The following is a 10,949-nucleotide window of genomic DNA, read 5'->3' as shown; positions in this document are numbered from 1 at the left end:
AGCAGTCCTTTTCCAAAAGGATGCTCAAGGTCAGAAGCATCCTTGCTTCTTCTTCTCCAAGACCTTCACACCGGCGGAGAGGAATTATTCCATCGGGGACAGGGAGTTGCTGGCCATGAAGTTGGCTTTTTCGGAGTGGAGACATCTCTTGGAGGGAGCTCGCTTTCCCTTCCAAGTCTTCACTGACCACAAGAACTTGGTGTATCTGCAAACGGCCCAGAGGCTGAATTCTCGCCAGGCTAGATGGTCCCTGTTCTTCTCCCGGTTCCATTTTACTCTCCATTTCCTCTCCGGGGAGAAGAACTTTCGTGCTGACGCTCTCTCCCGCTCCGTGGTGTCATCGGAGGAGGAGGAGGAGGAGCCTCGGCTTATTGTCCCTTCTGAGAGCCTGAGAACTGTAGCTCCGGTTTCGCTAGAGTCTGTGCCCCCGGGCAAGACTTTCGTACCAGCTAACTTGCGACCGGAGGTTCTCTCTTGGGCTCACTCCTCCAGAGTGGGTGGGCATTTTGGGACCAAGAGGACATCTGAGCTTCTGGCGAGAACATACTTGTGGCCGCATATGGCCCGAGATGTCAAGGACTATATTCAGGCATGCGTTTCTTGCGCCCAGAATCGGTCTCCTCGGCAACGGCCTGCTGGGTTGCTTTACCCTCTACCAGTGGCAGACAGGCCCTAGGAGATGGTCGGGATGGACTTTGTGGTGGGTCTACCCAAGTCGCGTGGCTGCTCCATTATTTGGGTTGTCACCGATCATTTCTCCAAGATGGTGCATTTGGTGCCGCTTCCTCGGTTACCCTCAGCACGGGCCTTGGCGGTGTTGTTCATTAAACACGTTTTCCGTTTGCATGGTATGCCTGATAAGATTGTCAGCGATCGGGGTCCCCAGTTCGCATCTCGGTTTTGGAGAGAGCTCTGCCGTTTACTCAGCATAGAGTTAAACCTCTCCTCTGCATACCATCCCGAGACGAATGGGTTGGTGGAGAGAACCAACCAGACTCTGGTGACATATTTGCGACATTTCGTCTCTGCTAGGCAGGATGACTGGGCATCTTTGCTACCTTGGGCGGAATTTGCCCTGAACAACGCCGTAGCCGATTCCACTGGTCAAACTCCTTTTCTCCTTAATTACGGCCAGCATCCGCGTGTCCCTGTGCCCATGCCCGTGTCATCCACCGATTCTAGGGTGGCAGACAGGGCGGTGGAGGCACGTGACATCTGGGACCGCACACAGGATGCCATCCGGGCCTCCAAGGAGAGAATGAGGGTTTCGGCTGATACTCACCGGCGCCCCACTCCGGTCTTTGCTCCTGGCGACTTAGTGTGGCTCTCCGCCCGTAACATCAGGCTGCGAGTTGAGTCCACTAAGTTTGCTCCTCGCTACATTGGCCCGTTTAAGGTTCTGGAACAGGTCAACCCTGTGGTCTACCGTTTGGCTATTCCTCCACGCCTTGGTATCACCGATACTTTCCACGTTTCCCTCTTAAAGCCCATTCATTTGTCCCGGTTTTCCGAGTCATCTGCTGGGACATCGGGTTCATCCACGGATGAGTTTGAGGTGAATGCTATTGTGGGGTGCAAGGTGGTACGTGGCAAGAAATTTTATCTGGTGGACTGGAAGGGTCACGGCCCAGAGGATAGAACCTGGGAGCCTGTGGAGCACATTCGGGCTCCGCTGCTTATCGCAGCTTTTGATCGTAGTGAGGCTCAAGGAGGGGGGGGCCCTAGGAGGGGGGGGTAATGTTAGGAGTCGCGTTTCCTCTGCTGCACAGGGGGAATCTCGAACCGTGTCTGCTGCGGTCTCCCATTCGGTATCGGCCGCAGTGGGCTCTGCTCAGCGGAGACGTCGCTCCCAGCGTCTCGCTGGGGCTGATTCGGTGCATAGGGTCACTACTGCCTTTTCTGGCTTTCCTATGGTACCCTGCACTGATCTGCGGCGAGCGAGCCTCTCTGGGACTAAGTCCTTGTTTACTCACACTGAGCATGCCCAGGGCAGGGTCTCCCATTGGAGGTCGAGGGCCACATGTTCGGTCACATGCTCAGGTGCTGCAGTACATTCCATTGGTCCTTCTGGAAGGTCCTGAAAGGGCAAAACATGCTCAGGTACTGCAGCACTTTCCATTGGCCCTTCTGGAAGGTCCTGAAAGGGCAAAAACTTCAGTAGCAGCTTCCTGTGCTGCAACTATATAAACTGCGCATGACCGCACGGCCATGCGCTAGTATCGTCTTATGCTATATGCTTTGCGCCAATGTGGTCATGTGTTTGAATGTGTTCAGGGACCCGGCTGAAATAAGCCCCTAGAATGCTGGCACCTCCGGCGAGGAGATTGTGTTTAAGTGTGTTCAGGGACCCGGCTGAAATAAGCCCCTAGAATGCTGGCATCTCCGGCGAGGAGTTTGTATGCATGCATGACCACTCACTGCTCACATCTGGGTAGTTGGCCTGTGCCTCTGTGAAAGTCTAACAGGGCACAGAGCTTTCCTCTCGCGGTTACTCTGTGAAGCTAACAGAGTTGGTATATACCGCCATATAGAGCCGCCATTATTTAGCAGCAGGTGCTTTCCTGCACGGTGGATCCCGGGTTGCGAACGCACCAATTCCATTTAATAAATTATATATTTGGTGCGTTCTGCCAACCCTAACATTGTCTTGCTGAAAGATCCATCCCCTGTGTAACTTCAACTTTTTCACTGATTCTTGAACATTATTGTCAAGAATCTGCTGATACTGAGAGGAATCCATGCGTACCTCAACTTTAACAAGATTCCCGGTGCCCGCATTGGCCACACAGCCCCAAAGCATGATGGAACCTCCATCAAATTTTACTGTGGGTAGCAAGTGTTTTTCTTGGAATGCTGTGTTGTTTGGCCACCATGCATAACGTCTTTTTGTATGACAAAACAACTCAATCTTGGTTTCATCAGTCCACAGGACCTTCTTCCAAAAAGAATACCTCAGCCTACTCTGTTTGTGGCGTGCTTGCAGAAACGGCTTCTTTCGCATCACTCTCCCATACAGCTTCTCATTGTGCAAAGTGCGTTGTATAGTTGACCGCTGCACAGTGACACCATCTGCAGCAAGTTGATGCTGCAGCTCTCTGGAGGTGGTCTGAGGATTGTCCTTGACTGATCTTACCATTCTTCTTCTCTGCCTTTCTGATGTTTTTCTTGGCCTGCCACTTCTGGCCTTAACAAGAACTGTACCTGTGTTCTTCCATTTCCTTACTATGTTCCTCACAGTGGAAATTGACAGGTTAAATCTCTGAGACAGCTTTTTGTATCCTTCCCCTGAACAACTATGTTGAATAATCTTTGTTTTCAGATCATTAGGCAGTTGTTTTGAGGAGTCCATGATGCCACTCTTCAGAGGAGATTCAAACAGGAAAACAACTTGCAAGTGGCCACTTTAAGTAGCTTTTCTCATGATTGCATACACCTGGCTATGAAGTTCAAAGCTCAATGAAGTTAGAAAACAAAAAAAAGTGCTTTAGTAAGTCAGTAAATAGTAGGTAGGAGTATTTAAAACAAGAAAATGATAAGGGTGCCCATACTTATGCACCTGTCAAATTTTGTTTGAATGTAGATTGCACATTTTCTGTTAGTACAATAAACCTCATTTCAAGGCAGAAACATTACTGTGTCCAACAGTTATTAGATATATGAAACTGAAATAGCTGTTGCAAAAAACAATTTTTATAAAACATTAAGCTTAAGATTAATAGGGGTGCCCAAACTTTTTCATATAACTGTAGCTACTCCCATCAGCAGAGCCTGCTTTTTGCAGTTTTTAGCAACAGCAGGCATAGGCTGATGGAAATAGTACTCACATCAACTGTCGCCTCTATGATTGTAGGTAAACTCTTTACTGCTAGTCACAGATGCGGGCTCACCCTGTCATCTGACAGCGTGGGAACCACAGCTCTCTGACCATCAGTAATAATCTTATAAATGATCAGAGGCAGTGTTTGCCGTGATGTCATGCAGATAACAGCGTGGCAAACAATGGATGTTCGGGCTCCCTGATCATCTGAATGGGCTCCGGGTTTGAGTTCGGATACTGTCCTGGTACCTGAACCAAACTTTTTTAAATGTTCGGCAGAACCCGCTGGACCAGAATATAGAGGCGTATGCCCATGACTAGTGTCAACTGTGTAACACAGTTTGCTCGTGTGCCCATCCCATAAAACTAGTTATGCCATACCTGTACTGAAGATGTCTGGTTAAAATGAATTTTCCAAAGGAAAGACTTCTTTGCAATCCCTGTAGAAATGAGCGAAGGTGTTTCGCCAATCTCAAATTCAGAACGAACCAAGCACATTCGGATTCATGTTCACTTTGACAAGAACTTTTACTCAAAGTTGTGTGTGAAGAAGCTGGTGAAACATGTTATGGAGGCATAGGAGTTCTTTTAGTAGCTAGTTAGTTGTCTATGGGTCATTTCTCATTAAGGATAGTAATAGCAGCAGCACCAATTTATCCCTTTCCCAAAATATGTTGCAAATGAGACTAGGCATATAACTCTAAATTAGTTCAATAAAAAGAAAGATAGCACATCCGCACCACTGCAATGCTGAGACCCACATGTCTTAAGACATCCTCAGCTGTTAAGCTTCTATCGCCCCCAAAAAACAGGAAACTCGGGTGCAAAATCCCAAAGCCACATGTAAAGTCCAAACACAAAAAGAAAAAAATGGAATGCGCTAACCGGTCCTGATAAAATCAATCCTTTATTGGGACATGTATAGCTTCCGTCTTTTTTTCACGTTCTCCCTGACTGAAGCTATACATGTCCCAATAAAGGATTGATTTTATCAAGACCGGTGAGTGCATTCCATTTTTTCTTTTTGTGTTTGGATATAACTCTAAATTGATTAGATAGGTCTACTTAATAATATCCTGTTCATGGATACATACTAACTTAGCAAAATTTAAATAGTCTTTTAACCCCTTCATGACCCAGCCTATTTTGACCTTAAAGACCTTGCCATTTTTTGCAATTCTGACCAGTGTCCCTTTATGAGGTAATAACTCGGGAACGCTTCAACGGATCCTAGCGATTCTGAGATTGTTTTCTCGTGACATATTGGGCTTCATGTTTGTGTGAAAAAATTGGAAATTTGGTGAAAATTTAGAAAATTTCGCAATTTTCAAATTTTGAATTTTTATTCTGTTAAACCAGAGAGATATGTGACACAAAATAGTTAATAAATAACATTTCCCACATGTCTACTTTACATCAGCACAATTTTGGAAACAATTTTTTTTTTTGCTAGGAAGTTATAAGGGTTAAAATTTGACCAGCGATTTCTCATTTTTACAACGAAATTTACAAAACCATTTTTTTTAGGGACCACCTCACATTTGAACTCAGTTTGAGGGGTCTATATGGCTGAAAATACCCAAAAGTGACACCATTCTAAAAACTGCACCCCTCAAGGTACTCAAAACCACATGCAAGAAGTTTATTAACCCTTCAGGTGCTTCACAGCAGCAGAAGCAACATGGAAGGAAAAAATGAACATTTAACTTTTTAGTCACAAAAATGATCTTTCAGCAACAATTTTTTTATTTTCCCAATGGTAAAAGGAGAAACTGAACCACGAAAGTTGTTGTCCAATTTGTCCTGAGTACGCTGATACCTCATATGTGGGGGTAAACCACTGTTTGGGCGCACGGCAGGGCTTGAAAGGGAAGGAGCGCCATTTGACTTTTTGAATGAAAAATTGGCTGCACTCTTTAGCGGACACCATGTCACATTTGGAGAGCCCCCGTGTGCCTAAAAATTTGAGCTCCCCCACAAGTGACCCCATTTTGGAAACTAGACGCCCCAAGGAACTTATCTAGATGCATAGTGAGCACTTTGAACCCCCAGGTGCTTCACAAATTGATCCATAAAAATGAAAAAGTACTTTTTTTTCACAAAAAAATTATTTTAGCCTCAATTTTTTCATTTTTACATGGGCAACAGGATAAAATGGATCCTAAAATTTGTTGGGCAATTTCTCCTGAGTACACCGATACCTCATATGTGGGGGTAAACCACTGTTTGGGCACATGCTAAGGCTCGGAAGGGAAGGAGCGCCATTTGACTTTTTGAATGAAAAATTATCTCCATCGTTAGCGGACACCATGTCACGTTTGGAGAGCCGCCGTGTGCCTAAACATTGGAGCTCCCCCACAAGTGACCCCATTTTGGAAACTAGACCACCCAAGGAACTTATCTAGATGCATATTGAGCACTTTGAACCCCCAGGTGCTTCACAAATTGATCCATAAAAATGAAAAAGTACTTTTTTTTCACAAAAAGTTTATTTTAGCCTCAATTTTTTTCATTTTCACATGGGCATCAGGGTAAAATGGATGCTAAAATTTGTTGGGCAATATCTCCTGAGTACACCGATACCTCACATGTAGGCGTAAACCACTGTTTAGGCGCACGGCAAGGCTCGGAAGGGAAGGAGCGCCATTTGACTTTTTGAATGAAAAAATAGCTCCAATCGTTAGCGGACACCATGTCACGTTTGGAGAGCCGCCGTGTGCCTAAACATTGGAGCTCCCCCACAAGTGACCCCATTTTGGAAACTAGACCACCCAAGGAACTTATCTAGATGCATATTGAGCACTTTGAACCCCCAGGTGCTTCACAAATTGATCCATAAAAATGAAAAAGTACTTTTTTTTCACAAAAATTTTATTTTAGCCTCAATTTTTTTCATTTTCACATGGGCATCAGGGTAAAATGGATGCTAAAATTTGTTGGGCAATATCTCCTGAGTACACCGATACCTCACATGTAGGCGTAAACCACTGTTTAGGCGCACGGCAAGGCTCGGAAGGGAAGGAGCGCCATTTGACTTTTTGAATGAAAAAATAGCTCCAATCGTTAGCGGACACCATGTCACGTTTGGAGAGCCGCCGTGTGCCTAAACATTGGAGCTCCCCCACAAGTGACCCCATTTTGGAAACTAGACCACCCAAGGAACTTATCTAGATGCATATTGAGCACTTTGAACCCCCAGGTGCTTCACAAATTGATCCATAAAAATGAAAAAGTACTTTTTTTTCACAAAAATTGTATTTTAGCCTCAATTTTTTTCATTTTCACATGGGCATCAGGATAAAATGGATGCTAACATTTGTTGGGCAATATCTCCTGAGTACACCGATACCTCACATGTAGGCGTAAACCACTGTTTAGGCGCACGGCAAGGCTCGGAAGGGAAGGAGCGCCATTTGACTTTTTGAATGAAAAAATAGCTCCAATCGTTAGCGGACACCATGTCACGTTTGGAGAGCCGCCGTGTGCCTAAACATTGGAGCTCCCCCACATATGACCCCATTTTGGAAACTAGACTACCCAAGGAACTTATCTAGATGCATATTCAGCACTTTGGACCCCCAGGTGCTTCACAAATTGATCCATAAAAATGAAAAAGTACTTTTTTTTCACAAAAATTTTATTTTAGCCTCAATTTTTTTCATTTTCACATGGGCATCAGGGTAAAATGGATGCTAAAATTTGTTGGGCAATATCTCCTGAGTACACCGATACCTCACATGTAGGCGTAAACCACTGTTTAGGCGCACGGCAAGGCTCAGAAGGGAAGGAGCGCCATTTGACTTTTTGAATGAAAAAATAGCTCCAATCTTTAGCGGACACCATGTCACGTTTGGAGAGCCGCCGTGTGCCTAAACATTGAAGCTCCCCCACATATGACCCCATTTTGGAAACTAGACCACCCAAGGAACTTATCTAGATGCATATTGAGCACTTTGAACCCCCAGGTGCTTCACAAATTGATCCATAAAAATGAAAAAGTACTTTTTTTCACAAAAATTTTATTTTAGCCTCAATTTTTTTCATTTTCACATGGGCATCAGGATAAAATGGATGCTAAAATTTGTTGGGCAATATCTCCTGAGTACACCGATACCTCACATGTAGGCGTAAACCACTGTTTAGGCGCACGGCAAGGCTCGGAAGGGAAGGAGCGCCATTTCACTTTTTGAATGAAAAATTAGCTCCAATCGTTAGCGGACACTATGTTGTGTATGGAAGGTATGTAGTGTATGTCAGGTTGGTGTGTGTGTGGTGTAGTATTCACCACACACACACACACCTGACGTACACTATACCACACCACACCAAACTGACGTACACTACGCCATACACACCCTGACACTACGTCAGGTTGGGTTGTGTAGTGTTAGGTTGGGGTGTGGTGTAGTGTACGTCAGGTAGGTGTGTGTGGTGTAGTGTACACCACACACACACACACACCAACCTGACGTACACTATACCACACCACACACCAACCTGATGTACACTACGCCACACACACCAATCTGACACACTACGTCAGGTTGGTGTGTGTGGTGTAGTGTATGTCAGGTTGGGGTGTGGTGTAGTGTACATCAGGTAGGTGTGTGTGGTGTACTGTACACCACACACACACACCAACCTGACGTACACTATACCACACCACACACCAACCTGATGTACACTACGCCACACACACCAATCTGACACACTACGTCAGGTTGGTGTGTGTGGTGTAGTGTATGTCAGGTTGGGGTGTGGTGTAGTGTACGTCAGGTAGGTGTGTGTGGTGTACTGTACACCACACACACACACCAACCTGACGTACACTATACCACACCACACACCAACCTGATGTACACTACGCCACACACACCAATCTGACACACTACGTCAGGTTGGTGTGTGTGGTGTAGTGTATGTCAGGTTGGGGTGTGGTGTAGTGTACGTCAGGTAGGTGTGTGTGGTGTACTGTACACCACACACACACACCAACCTGACGTACACTATACCACACCACACACCAACCTGATGTACACTACGCCACACACACCAATCTGACACACTACGTCAGGTTGGTGTGTGTGGTGTAGTGTATGTCAGGTTGGGGTGTGGTGTAGTGTACGTCAGGTAGGTGTGTGTGGTGTACTGTACACCACACACACACACACCAACCTGACGTACACTATACCACACCACACACACCAATCTGACACACTACGTCAGGTTGGGGTGTGGTGTAGTGTACGTCAGGTTAGTGTGTGTGTGTGGTGTTGTGTATATCAGCCTGGTGTGGGTGAGTTCTGTAGTGGAATATCAGGATGTGGCTAGTCCACGGACGTGTGATGAATTCTGAAGCATTCATTCAAACACAGTGCAGGTTTGTCGGGACACGTTTCACATTGGAAACGAGTTTCCCTTCTTATCCCCCTTTTATAGCACACCCGGCACCTTTTTTTTGCTCTCCCCTCACAGGGAAAATGTTGCACCGGTACCATACGGGAGACTTGAGTTCCAGCAGTGCTGGGGCCCGCTCCTTCCTCGTCTCCAAACATCAGGGCCTTTATCACCGCCTCCTGGAACTGAAGGAAGGTGTTGTTGGTCTGGCCTGCACATCGTGATAGCACGTATGCATTATACAGTGCCATTTGTACGATGTGCACAGCCAGTTTTTTATACCACACCTTCGTTTTCCGCATGGCACTATAGGGCTGGAGGACTTGATCAGAAAGATCAACTCCCCCCATGTGTTTGTTGTACCCCAGGGCACAGTCCGGTTTGTGGACCTGTGCTGGGGTACCTCGAACAGTGCTGGCCGTGGTGCCGGGACCATGGATTGTTGTCAAGAAAAAGACGTCCCTTTTGTCTTTGAACTTGACCGCAAGCATGTTGCCACTACATTGGGCCCGGCTCTCACCCTTTGGGAGAACCTGCTCAATTAGTGACAAAGGGAGACCCCTCTTGTTTCTGCGCACAGTACCGCAAGCAACGGTAGCTCTGGCAGAGAGGGACTGAAAGAGTGGGATGCTTGTATAAAAGTTATCAACGTACAGATGGTAACCTTTATCAAGCAGTGGGTGAACCAAATCCCACACTATTTTCCCACTCACCCCCAGAGCAGGTGGACAATCTGGGGGCTGGATACTGCTGTCCTTTCCTTGATAAACTCTAAAGCTGAGAGTGTACCCTGAGGTACTCTCACAGATCTTGTAGAGTTTTATCCCGTACCTCGCCCTTTTGCTTGGCAGGTACTGACGGAACTGAAGCCTCCCTTTGAAGTGGATGAGGGATTCATCCACACAAATTTCCCTTTGGGGAATGTACACTTCAGCAAACTTGTTGCTGAAGTGTTCGATGACCGGCCGAATTTTGAACAATCTATCAAAATTCGGGTCATCGCGAGGAAGGATGTCCGTATTGTCCCTAAAGTGGAGAAATTTATGAATCGCCTCAAAACGTTTGCGATTCATAACCATGCCAAATACTGGAGTTTGATATAAAATATCAGTACTCCAGTATTGGCGAAGTTCTGGTTTCTTCACAATTCCCATGTGAAGGACCAGTCCCCAATATTTCATCATTTCTACGGAGTCAACGGGCTTCCAAGTAGTAAATGATGAAACTGGGTTTTGGGCAAAAAATTGCAGGGCGTACAAATTTGTTTGCTCCACCATGAGACTGACGATTGACTCCGAGAAAAAGACTTTGAAAAAGTCTATCTCCCGGAGGTTGGCAGTCTCAAATTGGATTCCTGATTGGGGAATGAAATCAGGAATCCGTGGAGCAAAGTTTTCAGGGACGGGGGTCCAGACGGGGGCACTAGTGCTAGGTTGGGCGTCACTAGCACTAGGTTGGGGGTCACTTACACTTGGCTCCGACTCTCCTCCCCTGGGCTCCGGCTCCCCTCCCCTGGGCTCCGGACGATTTCTCGGCCTGCGACATCTTGGGGGTGGCGAGTCGGTGTCACTAGGGGAGGAAGAGTGGGAGGAATACAGAAAAGTGGGGTCCTCTCCCTCACTATCAGCTTCGGAGGCAAGAAAGGAATATGCCTCCTCAACTGAGTACAGCCTTTGTGACTGGGATGACTGGGATGAGCGGGACATTGTGTGTGTGGTGCGTGTGCGTGTGTAAA

The sequence above is a fragment of the Ranitomeya imitator genome, chromosome 1 (assembly GCF_032444005.1).
Source record: "Ranitomeya imitator isolate aRanImi1 chromosome 1, aRanImi1.pri, whole genome shotgun sequence".
NCBI lineage: Eukaryota > Metazoa > Chordata > Amphibia > Anura > Dendrobatidae > Ranitomeya > Ranitomeya imitator.
Note: the sequence above shows the minus strand (reverse complement) of the source record.